This window comes from Eretmochelys imbricata, chromosome 2 (assembly GCF_965152235.1).
Source record: "Eretmochelys imbricata isolate rEreImb1 chromosome 2, rEreImb1.hap1, whole genome shotgun sequence".
In the NCBI taxonomy this organism is placed as follows: Eukaryota; Metazoa; Chordata; order Testudines; family Cheloniidae; genus Eretmochelys; species Eretmochelys imbricata.
This window is the reverse complement of record NC_135573.1, coordinates 52407265-52424044: the sequence shown is the minus strand read 5'-3', so window position 1 is coordinate 52424044 and position 16780 is coordinate 52407265.

The window sequence follows — 16780 nt, the reverse complement described above, 5'->3', positions numbered from 1 at the left end:
TAGGAGTTAGAGAGGCATAGGAGCCAGTATGTCCCCCAGAATGGGTGTGATGACTAGGACGGAGGCATTTCCAGGGCAGTTAGGGAGTTCATTGATTTAGTTCCTCCCCCGACACTCCCACTGCCAAAGCTCCTATGAGTCTCTGGTACAAATGAAAGCTGCCCTGCCCTGCTCTGATGAGCCCCAACGAAGAACACTGCTGACAGGCTCCTTGCTTTCACCAGAGAGGAATGCCCTGTTCCATGCAAGGGTATTGTTGGAGTTGATTGATAGTTTTAATGTACACCTCCTAGTGCCAATTTGACCGAATCTAGCCTCTTAACTACAAATGGTTACAAATGAGTCCCCCAAATACACTTAAACTATCTTAACATCCTATTTTGTTTTTCTTCACAGGTATGCAGAGGATGATTCTCTCTGAATGTGTACTTTCTTTTTCATCTTTTTCATCCAGTTATTGCAACCCAGTTATTAAAAGGAAGAACATAACCACAACAGCGTTTCTGTCCCATGAATAATACTGACCTTGGACCTTTTTGTCTGCCTGGATTCCTTTTTCCTTTTGTTCACTTCGGATTGAATGTTTTGTGCCTCTTCATTCTTTTGTCACCAAGCGTTCAGCCCCAGTCTTTCTGTAACCATTGACTGAGAACAGTATTTATAATGTTCATGGCTGATACCTGTATCTGTTAGACCATCTTAAAGTCTGTTGCACCTCTGTGTTCAACGTATTTATATTCAGATCCCCACATGCGCCTCACTTCTGTATTCTTCTTCTGGAGAAGAAGCACTGCAAACCCTCAGCATTGCTTTCATGCAAGGTAGCATATTCTATTTTCATTTGCAGCCTAATGCTGCAAGGTGCTCTGCTAAGTGCTGAGCGTTCTCGACTCCCACTAATTCTGTTTTTATTATGATAGTTATACAGTATTACAGTAGAGCCTAAAGGCTCCTGCCGTGACTGGGCTCTGCAAATACATAGTAAAAGACATTACAGTTCAATCTCAGAGTAAAAGACAATTTCTGCTCTGAAGGTCCTACAATCTATAAGACAAGACACAAGTGGGTGAGTGTAACAAACAATAGGAAGAAAAATGGAAGAGAGGACAAAGGGAATGTGATTAGTTATATACACAGATTGTTTTGAGTCAATTACTTTTTTCATTTATAAGATGTACAGTAGACCCTGAGAACTATGAACACCTCAGGAATGTAGGTTGTTCGTAACTCTGAAATGTTTGTAACTCTCAACAAAGCATTATGGTTGTTTTTTCAAAAGTTTACAACTGAACATTGACCTAATACAGCTTTGAAACTTTACTCTGCAGAAGAAAAATGCTGCTTTCCCTTTATTTTTTGTAGTAGTTTATGCTTAAACACAGTACTGTACCCTATTTGCCTTTTTTTTCTTTTGGTCTTTGCTGCTGCCTGATTATGTACTTCCAGTTCCAAATGAGATGTGTGGTTAACTGGTCAGTTCGTAACTGGTGTTCATAACTCTGAGGTTCTACTGTAAATATAATAATTATCAGAAATCTCTACTGGCTGTCTTCTTATCTGTGGAAGCTGAGAATGCTCTGTTCTGGCTGGGACTGGGCCCTTTCCAAGCTGAGTCATTTGTGTTTTGTTGCGGGTTCATAAGTGTAAAATTTAATTTTCATTTAACAAAAATGAACCCTTGGGTTTTTGTGCATGCATCCCAGTTTTAGGCTCCACTGTGATCCACAAAACTCTTGCTAAACCTTGTAGGCTCATTCGACACCTCAGTTTTCAGGGTAAAAGTTCCCTAGGTGCCTAAGTTTCTGCCTCTGAGCATGTGCAGTGCTGCCTTCCTCTAGGCATCCAGATACCTAGATCCCAGAACAATTTGTGAACTGAGGGAAGATAGGTGTTCATCCACCTAACTCGTTGGAGCGGAGGCCATCTGCCAGGTCAGGTTCCATTCAAAATCTAGCTGCTGGAGGAGGTGGTGGTGCGCACCTTATCACTTTTAGCCCTGTGGTTAGAGAACTGCCAAAAGGGGGAAAGTGTGTGCTCTAACCACTGAAGTATGGGATAGTCTGATGCAGGATTCCCTCAATCTCTCCTGTTGAAGCTGTTCTGCTGTGACCAAATAATGAGTGAGTGGTTGAAACAGGGGCTGGTCCTTGAGTCTCCCACCTTTCTCAAGCCCAGTGACTGTTCTACTGTGGATAAATCTTAAATAGTCATTGGGCCCAGAAGCCAGGGGTGAAAGTAAGGTGGTACGGGCCGGTAAGGCATACCAGTAAAAAGTGGTTACCGATACCAGTCTGTACTCAACTGACATTAAAGCACTGCCGTGACAGCGCTTTAACGTTGCTGCCCCTTTCACGCCCCCCTGGGCCATCAACGGGGTGGGGGTGGGGCGGCAAAGGGAGCAGCTGCCCTGGGGCCTCAATTTAAAAGGGCTCGGGGCTCCGGCCACCACTGCTGCTACTGCGGCAGCAGCCAGACCCCGGGCCCTTTAAATTGCCACTGGCGCCCTGGGCCCCCAGCCCCACCCCTTCTGCCTGAGGCCCTGCCCCTTCCAGGGCCCAGACCCAGCCCCTGTACCAGTAAGTGTTGAATGTTACTTTCACTCCTGCCAGAAGCAGCCCTAGTCATTTTACCAGTCTCAGTTGAGTACTGACAAATATATAGCTGGGATCAGACTGGCTCACCTGTGTGTTAGTACTATTAAAATAAGTATTAGAATTATAAAAATTGTTTAGTGTTTAGATGTGAATGCCAAGTGAGTTGTTGTGTGCATTAATTTCACTGATAACATCTGTATCCCAATTGTAAGGTAATATTTGAGGGTTTGCATTGCAAGCTTCTGTAACTGTGTAAATCACCAGACAAGAGAGAGACATGAACTAGTGTGAAATGCTGGTCTCCAACAGAAGGTGTTATGTCCTGCCCGACAAGGAAGGCCCATCAGCACCAGATAGAGAAGAACAGTAAAGAAGAAAAATGTTGTTTACTTTTCCCCTCCATGAAGATGAGCCTTGCAAGTGAATTCATCCCATCAGCTGATTTGCAGCTCAAAGTGCCAGGGGGAAGGGAATAAAACCCCATAATGAGAAGAAAGTGGACCTCTATGTTGTTTGGCCTCTGAGGGGCAAGGTTTTCTAGGCATAGGCAAGAGAACCCAGTGCTGAGCCTGGGTTAGCCCCAAAGGACATATAGAGCTTATTAAGAAACCTATAATGTTGAAATTAAAGATTGTAATTCATTTATGTATGTATGTTTACTGGCTTTAACCTTGTAACTAACATTTATTTCCTTTTCCTATGAATAGAACAATATAGTTTATTATAGGGGTCTCTACAAGCATTGTCTTTGGTTTGAGATCTAAGGTGCAATTGACCTGGGTTAAGTGACTGGTCCTTTTGGACTGGGAGAACCTGAATATTTCTGTGATTTGTGGTGTAAGGGACCATCTATCACAGAGGCAGGTTTGTCTAGGTGACAAGAGCGGGAAGGGGTCTCACGTCTATGACTCTGTGTTCAGGCTGTTATGGTGCATGAGGAGTTTACACTTGAAAACTGGTTGGTGAAATATAACTCAGAACCAGAACTCACAACCAATTTGGGGATTGTGCCCTGGTTCTTAACAGTCTGACCTAAGGCTGGTACTCATGCTCTTGAGTTGCTGCAGGACAGCTTGACAAAATACTTAAATAGTCATTTGGCCCAGAAGCAACCCTAGTTATTTAATTAGAAAACATATTTCAGGAATCTTGGTGCTGAGCCAAAAAAAAAAAAAAAATCCAGTGGTTCTAATCTATGGCAACTGTCTCTCCCCATTCATTGTATAGCCTAGGTACCTAATGCAGGACTTGCCAATCACTGTGTTGTTCCTGTGATTCTCTAGGCACCTAAAAGTTGGCACTTGTGATGCTTAGCATTGCAACGCCTAAGTCCTTTTGTGGATCTGGGTCTTGGACCTTTGTTTTGAAATAAGTTTCTCCTAACTCAGATGTGCATCATAGAATACAGATAAGAGCATCTAAGGGATTTAGAAGCCAAAGTCTCATTTTCAGAAAGGACTTGTCTACGCACAAAGGGTGCACTATTTTCACTATCCCCGTACAGTCAAAGTGGTGCAACTCAATGGGAGTTAAGCACTGAGGCACTTTTGAAAATCCCACTAGGTGCCAGTTTGCATCTTTAGGCACCTAAATACCATTGAATATTTGGCCCTTAGGCACTTTTGAAAATGAGAGTTAGGCTCCTAAATCACCTAGACACTTTTGAAAAGATACCTGACACCTCTAATCACCTGGACTCTGAAAGATTTGGGGGGCTCCTGCGAGGTGTTTGTCACTTGTACAGCACATACAGAATACCACTAGTATTGTCAAGGATTACTGGAAATAATATTGCAAGGCTTTTGGAAGTTCTATCTGCTCATCACTGGTTTGAACATTATCATTCTGAAGTTTTCTCTAAGCATTACACAGCAGTTGTCCTAAAGTAACTATATACTTATTATTAATAATGAGCCAAATCCTGAAATTCTTACTCAAACAAAACTCCCGTTGAATAACAGGCTTCATGACACCCTGCTTAATGGAGCTTAGCTACAGGAGACAGTCTGGCCCTCTGAGTGTAAAATGCTGTCAATTTAGAACTCTCCACTCCCATTTGCAGTAGCATTTTACTCCCACTTTGTACAGCTGTCGGTGACTACATAACGATCAGTAGTGGTGAACTGAGCTGAGGTTTTTAGTTAAGTACTACAGGACAGCCACCACATGGGATGGGATTCTTCCTTCCTAAGTGCAGGACTCTGCACTTGTCCTTGTTGAACCCCAACAGATTTATTTTGGCCCAATCCTCCAATTTGTCCAGGTCACCCTGGACCCTATCCCTACCCTCCAGCATATCTACCTCTCCTCCCAGCTTAGTATCATCTGCGAACTTGCTGAGGGTGCAATCCATCCCATCATCCAGATCATTAATAAAGATGTTGAACAAAACTGGCCCCAGGAATATCCATTCAAGAATCACACTACCTATAATTAGGGCTCCGTGTCTGTCACGGAGGTTGCGGAAGTCATGTATTCTGTGACCTCAGTGACTTCTGCAAGGCCCAGTATGGCTGACTCCAGGGCCACCCAAGCAGCTGGCTCTGGGGCCAGCTGCTCAGGTAGCCTCCGGGACAGCCACACCAGCCACTGCTCCTGCGGCCGCAGGCAGTTCCTGGCCAGCCAGCCAGAGCAGCCATAGTCTGCAGCCCCAGGCAGCAATCTCCGGCCAGCTGGAGCAGCCGCAGTCTGTTGGCTCAGGCAGCTGGTGCCGCTGGTCCTGGGTGCTCCCCACAGCAGCAGCCCCCCTCCCCATGCCCCTCTAATGCCCCCCCCCAAAAAAAAGATTTAATCACAGTTATTTTTAGTATAAGTCATGGACAAGTCAAGGGCTGTGAAGTTTTGTTCATTGCCCGTGACCTGCCCATTACTTTTCCTAATAATACCTGTGACTAAATCGTAGCCTTACCTATAAAGAAACATGTTTGCACAGTTGGAAATTGGTAACAGAAACAAAATGAGATCATGTGCCCAGTCTGTTTCAGTTACATTGTCAAATGAGATTATTTCAAAGCCTGAAATGCTGTACATTTAACACATAATAATTAAACAATCTCCATGTGCTTTCTAAACATTAGGTAACTTTCACTACACTCTTACAGATGGCTAAATCGTGGTACATACATTTTTCAGCTGGGTAAACTGAGACACAGAAAATATAAATAATTTACCCAACATCACACAGCAAATCAGTGGCAGAACTGGGAGGAGTATATAGGAATCCTAGTAAAAAGACACAATGGAGAAGCCATTAACCACCATTGCTTAGGGTTGCCAATCCTCCAGGATTGTCCTGGAGTCTCCAGGCATTAAAGATTAATATTCAATTAAATATTATGTCCTGTGATGAAACCTCCAGGAATACAGCCAACCAGAATTGGCAACCCTACTGTTGCTCCAGTTTTTCATAGATTTTAAGGCCAGAAGGAACCACTATCATCATATTTGACCTCTTGCATAACATGAACCATAGAATTTCACACTGCAATTTCTGCAGTGAAGGCAATCATTCTTCCTTACTGCATAAATGAACATTACTGGGGCCAGTAACTTGCTGCTGAATAGACAGCCAATCTTTATTTAAAGATTCCAAGTGATGATCACCACTTTTATTTAGTGGGGTCACCAATATAAAGTAGGAGTAAAACAGCAGTGAATCAGGCCCTAAATGTTGAGATGAAGGATGTGATGATCCTAGTTATCTTGAATTGGTCATATGTCTGTTCCCCCCATCAAAATAGCCAGTCCCATCATGGTCTCACCCAGAGCATGATGCATGCCTCCAGCAATAAATAGGGTTTCCAGAACATAGAAGACAACTTAATCAAATGGGCCATCTTGATTATCACTACAAAAGTTTTTTTCTCAATAGCTCATCTTAATTAATTAGCCTCTCACAGTTTGTATGGTAACTTCCAACTTATCTGTATGTATATATATATATCTTACTATATGTTCCATTCTATGCATCCGATGAAGTGAGCTATAGCTCACGAAAGCTCATGCTCTAATAAGTTGGTTAGTCTCTAAGGTGCCACAAGTCCTCCTGTTCTTTTAACTCAATCAAACTGCTCTAATACCAGTACAGCTATTAGAACCATCCAGGCCCCAGGTTTGAACCAACAGATTACCCGGTCCATCAGGAGCTGGACAAAAGTGCATGGCTGCACTCCCAAGGAATACAGTTAATTTTGGAACTCCGTCCAGTATGTCTTCTCTGAGACCTGGAACTGATCTAAAACAGCAGGTGACATAGGCTTGTTCTCTGTAGAAACCTCCCCATACTAGGTCCAGTTTGTGGCATATACCTCTGTTTTCAGAAAGGGAGCCAAACAGCCAGGCCAGGACTCTTCCTCCCACTGAGCTACCTGCTTGAAAGTAATACAAGATCACATAGATTTCCACTTAACCCTAAATTTCCACCTGACTTGAGCTCAGCTACCGTAATTGTAACCTACACTTAGGTTGTAACCTACACTGTCCCCTTCTAGTGGTGGCTGGGCCATATATACATGTTGATGAACCTGCTTACAACAATGGCTAACAAAACTGGGTTTGTCAGCTCAGGCCAAGTCTACTCTACAGGCATTACGGCTGCTATGGCCCCGTAGTGTAGACACTTCCAACAGTGACAGAAGGGGTTTTTCCATCACTGTAGAAACTTCACCTCCTTGAGTGACAGTACCTAGATCAAAGGATTCAGAGTAACAGCTGTGTTAGTCTGTATTCGCAAAAAGAAAAGGAGTACTTGTGGCACCTTAGAGACTAACCAATTTATTTGAGCATGAGCTTTTGTGAGCTACAGCTCACTTCATCGGATGCATACCGTGGAAACTGCAGCAGACTTTATGCATCCGATGAAGTGAGCTGTAGCTCACGAAAGCTCATGCTCAAATAAATTGGTTAGTCTCTAAGGTGCCACAAGTACTCCTTTTCTTTTTAGATCAAAGGAAGCATTCTTCCATCTACCTAGCTGTGCCTATACTGGAGGTTATGTTGGCATAGCTGTGATGCTCAGGAGTGTGGATTTTTCACCTCTGAGCACAATAGCTATGTCATACTTCTAGAACCAGAGGTCCTGCGTTCAAACCCACTGCCTGAGGAATAGGATTACGTAATTGTGAATGCAAATTAGGAGCACAATTGTGTGCCATGTGTTCTAAAAAATTGCAGGTTTTATAATAGTGTAGTCCAATTCCTTACTTCACAGACTAATCAGTCTGAGCTCTCAGTGCAACTTTGGTTAATGTCTAGATTCTAGACTCTAGAAACTATTTCACTGGAGAATCTGCCCCTCCGGTGGCACTGCGGTAGAGGAGTGTTTCTCAGTGTTCCTAATGTGCTGCTAACCAGCTGTCTTTCGTATGCAGTTTTGGAGGAAAGGCGCTGCAGGGATGTTGCTGAAACTGTACTGAAAGGAGCCTACCTCATTATGCTAAATGTAGATAGCTATAAAGTAAAATAATATAATAACCTTCTAGTGCTTGATGTGTCTATAAGTACAGCCCGCAATAAGGGACAGGGCCCCAGTCAGGCTTTCCATGCCTTCCCTCACATCCACTTCCTCCCTCACAAACTTAGGCCACTCTGGGGACTATAATAGCATAGACACAGCCTACACTGACAGAAGGGGATTTTCCATCTAGGTAGGAACACCACCTCCCCTAGCAATGGTAGCTAGGTCGACAGACGCATTCTTTCATCAACCTAGCTGTGTTTACACTGGGGTTAGGTCAGCATAGCGCCTATGCACCATAGCTAGGTTGACCTAAATTTTAAATGTAGACCAGGCCTCAGTCATTCATTCAATCTTGCACTCACACACTCATTCACTCCCTCACATGTGCGGTCATTTACTCCCTCTCACAAACCCTTATCTATTCACCCCTCGCACACACATTCACTTTCAGGCTTGGTCTACACTTAAAAGTTGCAATGATATATCTATGTTGGTCAGGGGTATGAAAAAACACACCCCTGTCTGTGGTAGCTGTGACAACTGAACCCCCAGTGTAGACACAGCTATGGCAATGGAAGAATGCTTCCATCAGCGTAGCTACTGTTGTGGAGGTGTTGTTCCTGCACCAATGGAAAAACCTCTTCCATCAGTGTAGGCTGTGTCCACACTAAGGGATTATGCTGCTATAGCTAGGACATTGTAGCTATGCTGGTATAGTCTCTGTAGTGCAGATTTATTCTTATTCTCTCCTTTGCCCTCTGTAGCAAGCTTTGTAATAAGTGGCTGCAGGATTGAGCCCTAGTGGCAGCTAAGCTGCTTGGGGTTAGAACCAAGGCACAGATCCTCAAAGGTATTTAGACACAGATTCAGGTCTGATTGGCTGTTGCCTTGCACCTTATGTAGTCATTTAGCCCAGGACAAAGTGGATATAAAATGCTCCCGAATCAGAACAATAGCATTTTACACCCACTATTCATGACTCCAAGCCTAAGTAACTACTACGCCAGGGCAAATTTAGGTTCTGTATAAATAAGAATATCTATGTATCTACAGCATTAGCTTTATGTCCCATCTTCAGTTTTGAGAGACAAAGCCCCCCCATCTTTTGACTCAGCACTAAGTCATTTCCTTGCCCATCCTGTCATTAGTACCTTCCCACTTTAGCCAGGAGTTACATTTGCAGTACTGCCATCTGAATAATGAGATCTTTAATTTTATTTTCCTTGTTATGGCAATGCACAGGGGTGTCCAAATGTACTCTTCACTTAATGCATTATCTACCGCTACAGGCTTAACGCAGACTATGAAAAAAGTCCCTCATTTCTTTTCAGCTCTTCTATACTTCATCCTTAAGGCTTTTCAGATAAATCAATATGTGACTCAGTGCCAATAACATACAGAACTAACTTCAGCATTAAGGTACTGCACCACCTGTAAAAGGTCTGATTCTCTTCTTTCTTTCACCAGTGTAAATCAGGCATCACACCACAGAAGTGAATGGCTTCACACTGGTGTTAAACCTGTAAATAACAGGAGAATCAGGCCTGTAATATTTTGTGACTTTATTTTTTAAAGACGCTATGCGCATTCTTTTTCCTTTTCAAGAGGAGCAGGAATTCAAAGGGTTATTGTGATCTCTTCAGTAGAAGGAAGGTTCGCTGGTTTATGAATCCATATTAACTGTGTTGGTCTGGATTTTTCACACCCCTGAGCGACATAGTTGTACCGATAGAGGTCTGTGTGTAGACCTGGTTTAGTAACGAGTGTTGCATTTTCAGAGGAATTAACCTTAACAGAATTCATTTTGTTTAGGATGATTTTCTGGTTCCTGCAGAAAGGCTTGATTCTGTGCAGTGTATTTCATACAAACTGTATCCTCCAAGGGTGTTGCAGTGTTAAATATGACGGCAAGCTAAATAATAAATAAGGCCTCACACAGAGAGACCTCTCAAAGGAGGTTTCTCTGTCTTTAAGTGGCCATTTCTTTTAGTTACAAAGGGGTTATATAATTAAAAAAGAGAGGGAGAGAAAAACTCAGATCAGCTGTCAGCAAGCGCTCTCCCTATTTACAGACTGTGCTCCTGTAGTCATGAATACAATTCTTCAAATGTGGCCATTAAGCAGAGGTGGAGGTTGGGGAGGTGTTTTTGAAGCACAACAGCAGAAATAAATTTACAAATGGATGCTCTCCATAGCTTTTACATGTCTAATTGTTTGGCTCTTCATAAGACTTGTTACCGTAGCAACTGCCACATCCCATTGTAATTATACTGTAACTGAGCACCTTCTTAAAGGAATACACACAGAATTATCAAAGTCAAGTAAAAAACCTTGGTGCATTCAATTTAATGTACTTCTAGGTGCTACCAGTATAAGGCAGTAAATAACAAAATATCTAGACACTGGACACTGAATAGTTAAAAATGGCTGTAAAATAGCAGGGCTGGCCAGCTGACAGCTAATTCCCTACCTGAGTATTCACTGCTTACAGCCTCCCCTGCTCCCACACCATAACTATCACTCACACAGAGTACAGACCAGAGGAGGGATACCAGGCAGACATGCCAAACCCACAAAAAAACGCCCTGAATTTGGGCTTGGTTTTGGCTTAATTGGCTTGTGAGTTGCTTGTTGGCTAGTTTTTGGCTTGTTGCTTGTTGTAGCTTGTTGCTTCTTTTTTTTGATCGGCTCCCGGTAAGCAGGGGAAGGGGCAGGGGAAGGGGGGGAGAGAGTCAGGGGTGCACAGCGGGCCCACCACAGTCCCATACTGCACACCATGGGGAACTAGACACATAGAGTGTTGGGGTTCTTAGGGACTGGCTTGTTTTGACCTTGTTTTGAAATGGGATTAGCTTGATTTTTGGCCTATTGTGAAAGTCGGGGTGCGTAATTACTGCATGAAAGTTGGCAGCTGTGATACCAGTGTGAAGAGCAGCAGATCATTGTCCCATCAGTCACAGGAGAGCACCCTTTGGAGAGTCCAGGAAAGTAGATGGATAAATGGATGGGATGGGAGGCAATGAAAGGAGAAGCTCCAACAATCCTCTCTCCACCTCTTGCAAGGCTTTGCACATGGTTTCTTTTCCCCTGTACACTACTTTCAAGACCCGTGACACTTCATCTCCTTTCATGTTGCCTTCCTCCACCATTGTCATCCCATCTGTCTCAATACCCCTTTCATCTCCCGCTCCTGCAAATGTCCTTGTCTGTCACACTGTCTTCCATCCCCAGTATTGCCAACATCAGACAATCAAAAATTTTGAGTCAGGCCCCCCAAAATATCAAGATTAGCTTAAAAAAAACATAAGCTTTTAAAATTAGAATACATTTGTGGTTCTTTTTGCTTTCTGATTTCAGAGCCTTTCGGGTGCGCTCAGATCATGTTGTCAGGTTTTGTCTACCACAACTAGAAAGGAAGTTAATTTTTTGTTAAAAAATTAATGATGAGATCCGCACATGATCAAGAGCTTCCAGGAGGCGGAGCTTTAAGAAAAAATGCCAAATATCATGACACCTGTGATGAAATTGTGTGAGGTGGCCACCCAGCATTCTTCCTCTTGCGCCCAGAACTCCTTCCCCAAACCTGTTCACCAAGCCCCTTCCCCTGCTTCTTTCAAATCCATTCTGAAAGCTCATTTCTGTTGTCTCACCATGAAATATGAGAGGGAAGGAACTAAAAACACTAAAAGCAATGCCACCCCCATGATGACTGACCTCACTGACCTAGCTAATCATGGAAAGATACTGGAACAAATTATTAAACAATCAGTTTGTAAGCACTTTAGAGCAGAAGTTCTCAAACTGGGGGACAGACTCCTCTGCAGAGGGGCACGGAATGTATTCAGGGGTGGGGGGCAGCGTGAGAAGCTTTAGGGGGGAAAATTACTGGGCACATTTTACCCACAGCAAAGAATAACTAGCAAAACTGATTCCTCCAGACACACCAGGTCCTCAGATGGCGCTGTGCATTTGACTCCAGATGGCGCTGTGCATTTTGACAGATTTCTGGTAAGCCTGCCTAGCATTATACGAAGTCGTTGCCATCTGTTCGTTAGTCCATTTGCTACAATGAGGTGTGCACATTTATTTGTAAGCATTGACAACAATCACAGTTTTGCTTTTGCTCTTATATGGATTGTTGGCTCTTTTTGAATCAATGCCTTACTGTTTTGAATATTTAGAGTGAGTTGCATGTTGATTTTTTTAATCGATATACGTACTTGGGTGGCGGGGGGGGGGGGGAAACTACTACAGACACAAAGAAGGGGAACACGATCAAATAAGTTTGAGAACCACTGACCTAAAGGGTAATAGGGTGCTATGTAATAGCCAACATATATTTATCAAGAATAAATCATGCCAAGCCAACCTAATTTCCTTCTTTGACAGCATTACTAGCCTAGTGATAGGGGAAGCAGTAGATGAGGTACATCCTGATTTTAGTAATACTTTTGACATCGTCCCCCAGGACATTCTCATAAGAAACCTAGGGAAAATATGGTCTAAATGAAATCACTATAAAGCGATTGCAAAACTGGTTGAAAAATCATACTCAAAGAGTAGTTATCAATGATTCCCTGTTAAACTGGGAGGCCATATCTGGTGGGGTCCCACAGAGGTCTCTTCTAGGTCCGGTACTATTCAATATTTTCATTAATGACTTGGATATTGGAGCAGAGAGTGTGCTTATAAAATTTGCAGATGACACCAAGCAGGGAGGGATTGCTAGTATTTTGGAGAACAGGCTTAGAATTCAAAATGACCCTGATAAACTGGAGAATTGATCTGAAATTAACAAGATGAAATTCAATAGAGACAAGTGCAAAGTACCGCACTTAGGAAGGAAAAATTAAATACGCAATCACAAAATGGGAAATAACTGGCTTGGCTAGGCAGTAATACTGCAGGAAAGGATCTGGGATTATAGCGGATCACAGATTGAATGAGCCAATATTGTGATGAAGTTGCAAAAAAGGCTAATATTCTAGGCTATATTAACAGGAATTTGATATGCCACACATGGGAGGTAATTGTTTCATTCTACTTGGCATTGGTGAGGCCTCTGCTGGAGTACTGTGTCCAGTTCTGGGCACCACACTTTAGGAAAGATGTGGAAAAATTGGAGAGAGTCCAAAACAAAACTGGTTTAGAAAACATGACCTATGAGGAAAGATTAAAAAAAGCTGGACATGTTTAGTCAACCGAGAAGAAAACCAAGGGGAACCTGATAACAGTCTTCAAATATGTTAAGGCTATTATAAAGAGGACAGTGATCAATTGTTCTCCATGTCTATTGCAGATAGGACAAGAAATAATGGGCTTAATCTGCAGCAAGGGAGATTTAGGTTAACTATTAGGAAAACAACATTCAAACCCCTAAGGATAGTGTACCAAGGGAGGTTGTAGAATGCTCATCATGGGAGTTTTTTTACAGCAGGTTAGACAAACACATGTTAGGGTGATCTAGGTATACTTGGTCCTGCCTCAGCACAGGAGGTGGAGTAGATGACCTCTCAAGGTCCCTTCCAGCCCTACATTTCTATGATTTTATTATCTCTTTTGTCCACCTGCTCTTTTTCCTTTTTTCTTTTTTTTTTTTGGGGTGGGGGCAGAGGGTTCAGGTTGGTCAGCCCTGTGTTGTACCATGTCAGATTTCGATTGTACATCCTCAAAGACAGAGTTTGTGTCTATAGTTTCTGTGATGTGCATACTACAGTTTTGGATGCTCAAAACAAATAACACGCAGTAATAATTTCAATTACATCTAAATAGAATTAACATTATTAAAGCAGATGGACTTGAGGCTGTTGATTCAAACCTGAGTAATAAAAGATGGAGCAGAAGTGCTAATTTGAATGCTTTCTTCAATATTTAACACATCCTTGCTGGAGGGTAATATCTCCCTTGGCTTGGAAATTTGCAAATGTTTTACCTTTGCCTAAGGATAATCCATTAATAATGATGGATTAGGGATCCCTTGGCCACATTATGCTCTCAGTTACACCATTGAAATTGAATTTAAATAATTGGGATGGCATTGGTAAAGAGACAAAAATTTGCCCTCACAACTCTATATCAGAGACATATGAGGATCATATTTACACTTCATATTTTGTAGCATTTGAACAAGAGTTTTATAAAAACATAAATCAATCAGCATCTTCAACAGGCTTCTAGGTTTCCATAACATTTTTATATCAATGTCATGAAGTTGTCAGAGGGCACAGACAGTGTTGAAGGAATATGCTAAAATATTTTTCCAAAGCATCTGCCCTACATAATAACAACATGTTAATGCTGAAAAATAATATATATGGGAAAATCTCTTGTCAGAAATGTGCAGATATTCTTCATTGACAGAGTTTGGAGCATAAATTTTTCAGAAATTGTGGGCCAGATCACCAGCCAATGTAGCTCAGTTTAGCTATATTGATTTCACTTTACATCAGCTGAAGGGTTGTCCCTATGTTTCTTACTGGCATGCAGTCCGAATATTACACAACTCTCTTTTTACCACTGCTGTTCCTGATTTAGATTGGTGATCTGTGAGAGAATGGTCTGATTATAAAAAGAAATTCAATTCTGTCGTATTTTGACTCTATTTGGAATGGGACAAAATATAATTGAATTAAACTAAAGTCTAAGGGCAAGATTAAAGAGATCTGTTCTTTCCCTCATAGTCCAAAACATCATTTTTCTACTTTCTCCTAGTTTGCTTGGATGCCATAGCATTATGATAGAACTGTATCTCTTTAATACAGATTAAAAGCTTTTAGGATCTTAAATCCTGTAGGCTAATTGCTGAAGGACTTAATGAGGAAAGCTAATAACTCATATTTTCATTACAGGTGTAAAACTTGTGGATTAAGAAAGAGAGGCACTGATCAGCTATTCGGAAGAGCTTTTACACACAGAGCCCAATTCATCTGAAAGGATAGGAAAGCATTTGGGGCGTGTAAGCCCCAGAAGGGCTGCCTTTGCAGGCTCTGCACTGGGGTTGTCTATTGAGTGGGGAGGTGGTCCTTATCAGGAGCTGCAGGTTTGTATATTTTTTGGTGGTGCCCAGAACAAATCCAAGTCCTGTCCCACCTCCCCCCGCCACGTAGGGTGACCAGATAGCAAGTGTAAAAAATTGGGACGGGGGTGGGGGGTAATAGGTGCCTATATAAGAACTATCCCTATAAAATCGGGACATCTGGTCAACCTACTGCCACGCCTGCCTTGTAAGCCAATATATATATTTTAAAATAATGTAAAAAATATGAGGGCTCTGGGATGGGGCTGGTGATGAGAGGTTTGGGGTGTGGGAGGAGCTCGGGCAGAGGGTTGGAGTGTGGGGGTGAGGGCTTCGAGGTGGAGCTGGGGAGGAGGGGTTCACAGTGCAGGAGGGGGCTCAGGGCTGGGGCAGACGATTGGGGTGCAGGTGAGTGAGGGCTTTGGCTAGCGGTGTGGGCTCTGAGGTGGGGCGGGGCTCGGGATGAGGCATTTGGGGGGCAGGCCGGCTGCCCCAGGGCTGGGACCAGAGAGGAAGACTCCTCCCAGCAGCACACTCACCTCGCACCACTGTCACTGTGCATGGTCCTAGGGCTCCTCTCAGACCCAGGAAGCCCCCTCGCCTCCCCTGTGGAGAGCAGGGGTATTTCTCGCCTCGGCATCTGGGGAGGGGGTGATGAGGAATTTGTCTGTGGGGTGAGGTTTTCCTACACCAATCACTCTGCTGCCCATAACAGGTCATTTTGAATTTAAAGCACTAAGGATAATGCATTGTAAAGCTACCCTTTGTTCATTTATTATCCTATATGTAAATCTTGAAAACAGGCAAGAGCATAGTAAAACTGTACAGAATGCTCTGCTCCTGGAAAACTGACAGTGTTACATTTAAGGGGTTCAAATTTGAACTGCTATATATATCAGTCTGCAAAGTCCATCTAATTCTTTACTGTGTTTAAGAAAAAAAAAATCCATGTTCATGTTAAAAGGTTATGCCAACGCTCATTCATTAGCGACCTTATAAGAACAAGGCAGCGTGACACAGAGACCCATTGGTGCCAACTGACAAAGGGCTCACTTGTTACCAGCTTTGCCCGTTACTCTGGGGTGTGATCATTTATTAGGGTTACTCTTCTGGGGTGGGGGGTTGTACTTCTATCAATGTACTGCTTGTGTCACTTGTGTTCTCCGTACTACTCCCTGCTGCAAGTCCCCTCACAATGGAGTTATCCTGCAGGACCTAGGTTCCCCAGGGCTGGGTTCTTCCAGCCCCAGAATCAGATGAACACACACACACATTAACAGAGCGTGTCTGAGGTGACTGGGTTAATCAGCACTCCCAAGCTGACCCCTTATATGTCCTTGGACTCAGCAGGCTGGGTCGAGCAGCACTTCCAAGCTGCCATCTTCATGTGCCCTGGGACTGAGCAGACTGGGTCGAGCAGCACGTCCAAGCTGCCACCCTCATATGCCAGGGGCACCGCACCAGAATAGAGTACACCTGAGCAGGCTGGGTGGAGCAGCACTTTCAATCTGCTACCCTCATATGCCTCTGGACTCAGCAGACTGGGTCAAGCAGCACTTCCAAGTGCCACCCTCCTATGTCCCAGGTTCAGCACGTCCCTACCTCCACTTTCATTGTTACAATTGTTCTTGTAGTAACCTACTTGATGAGCAAACCCACAGGATTTTTGAGCGCTGCAGAGATCTTTCACTTAGGTACAAGGAGCATTGCTAC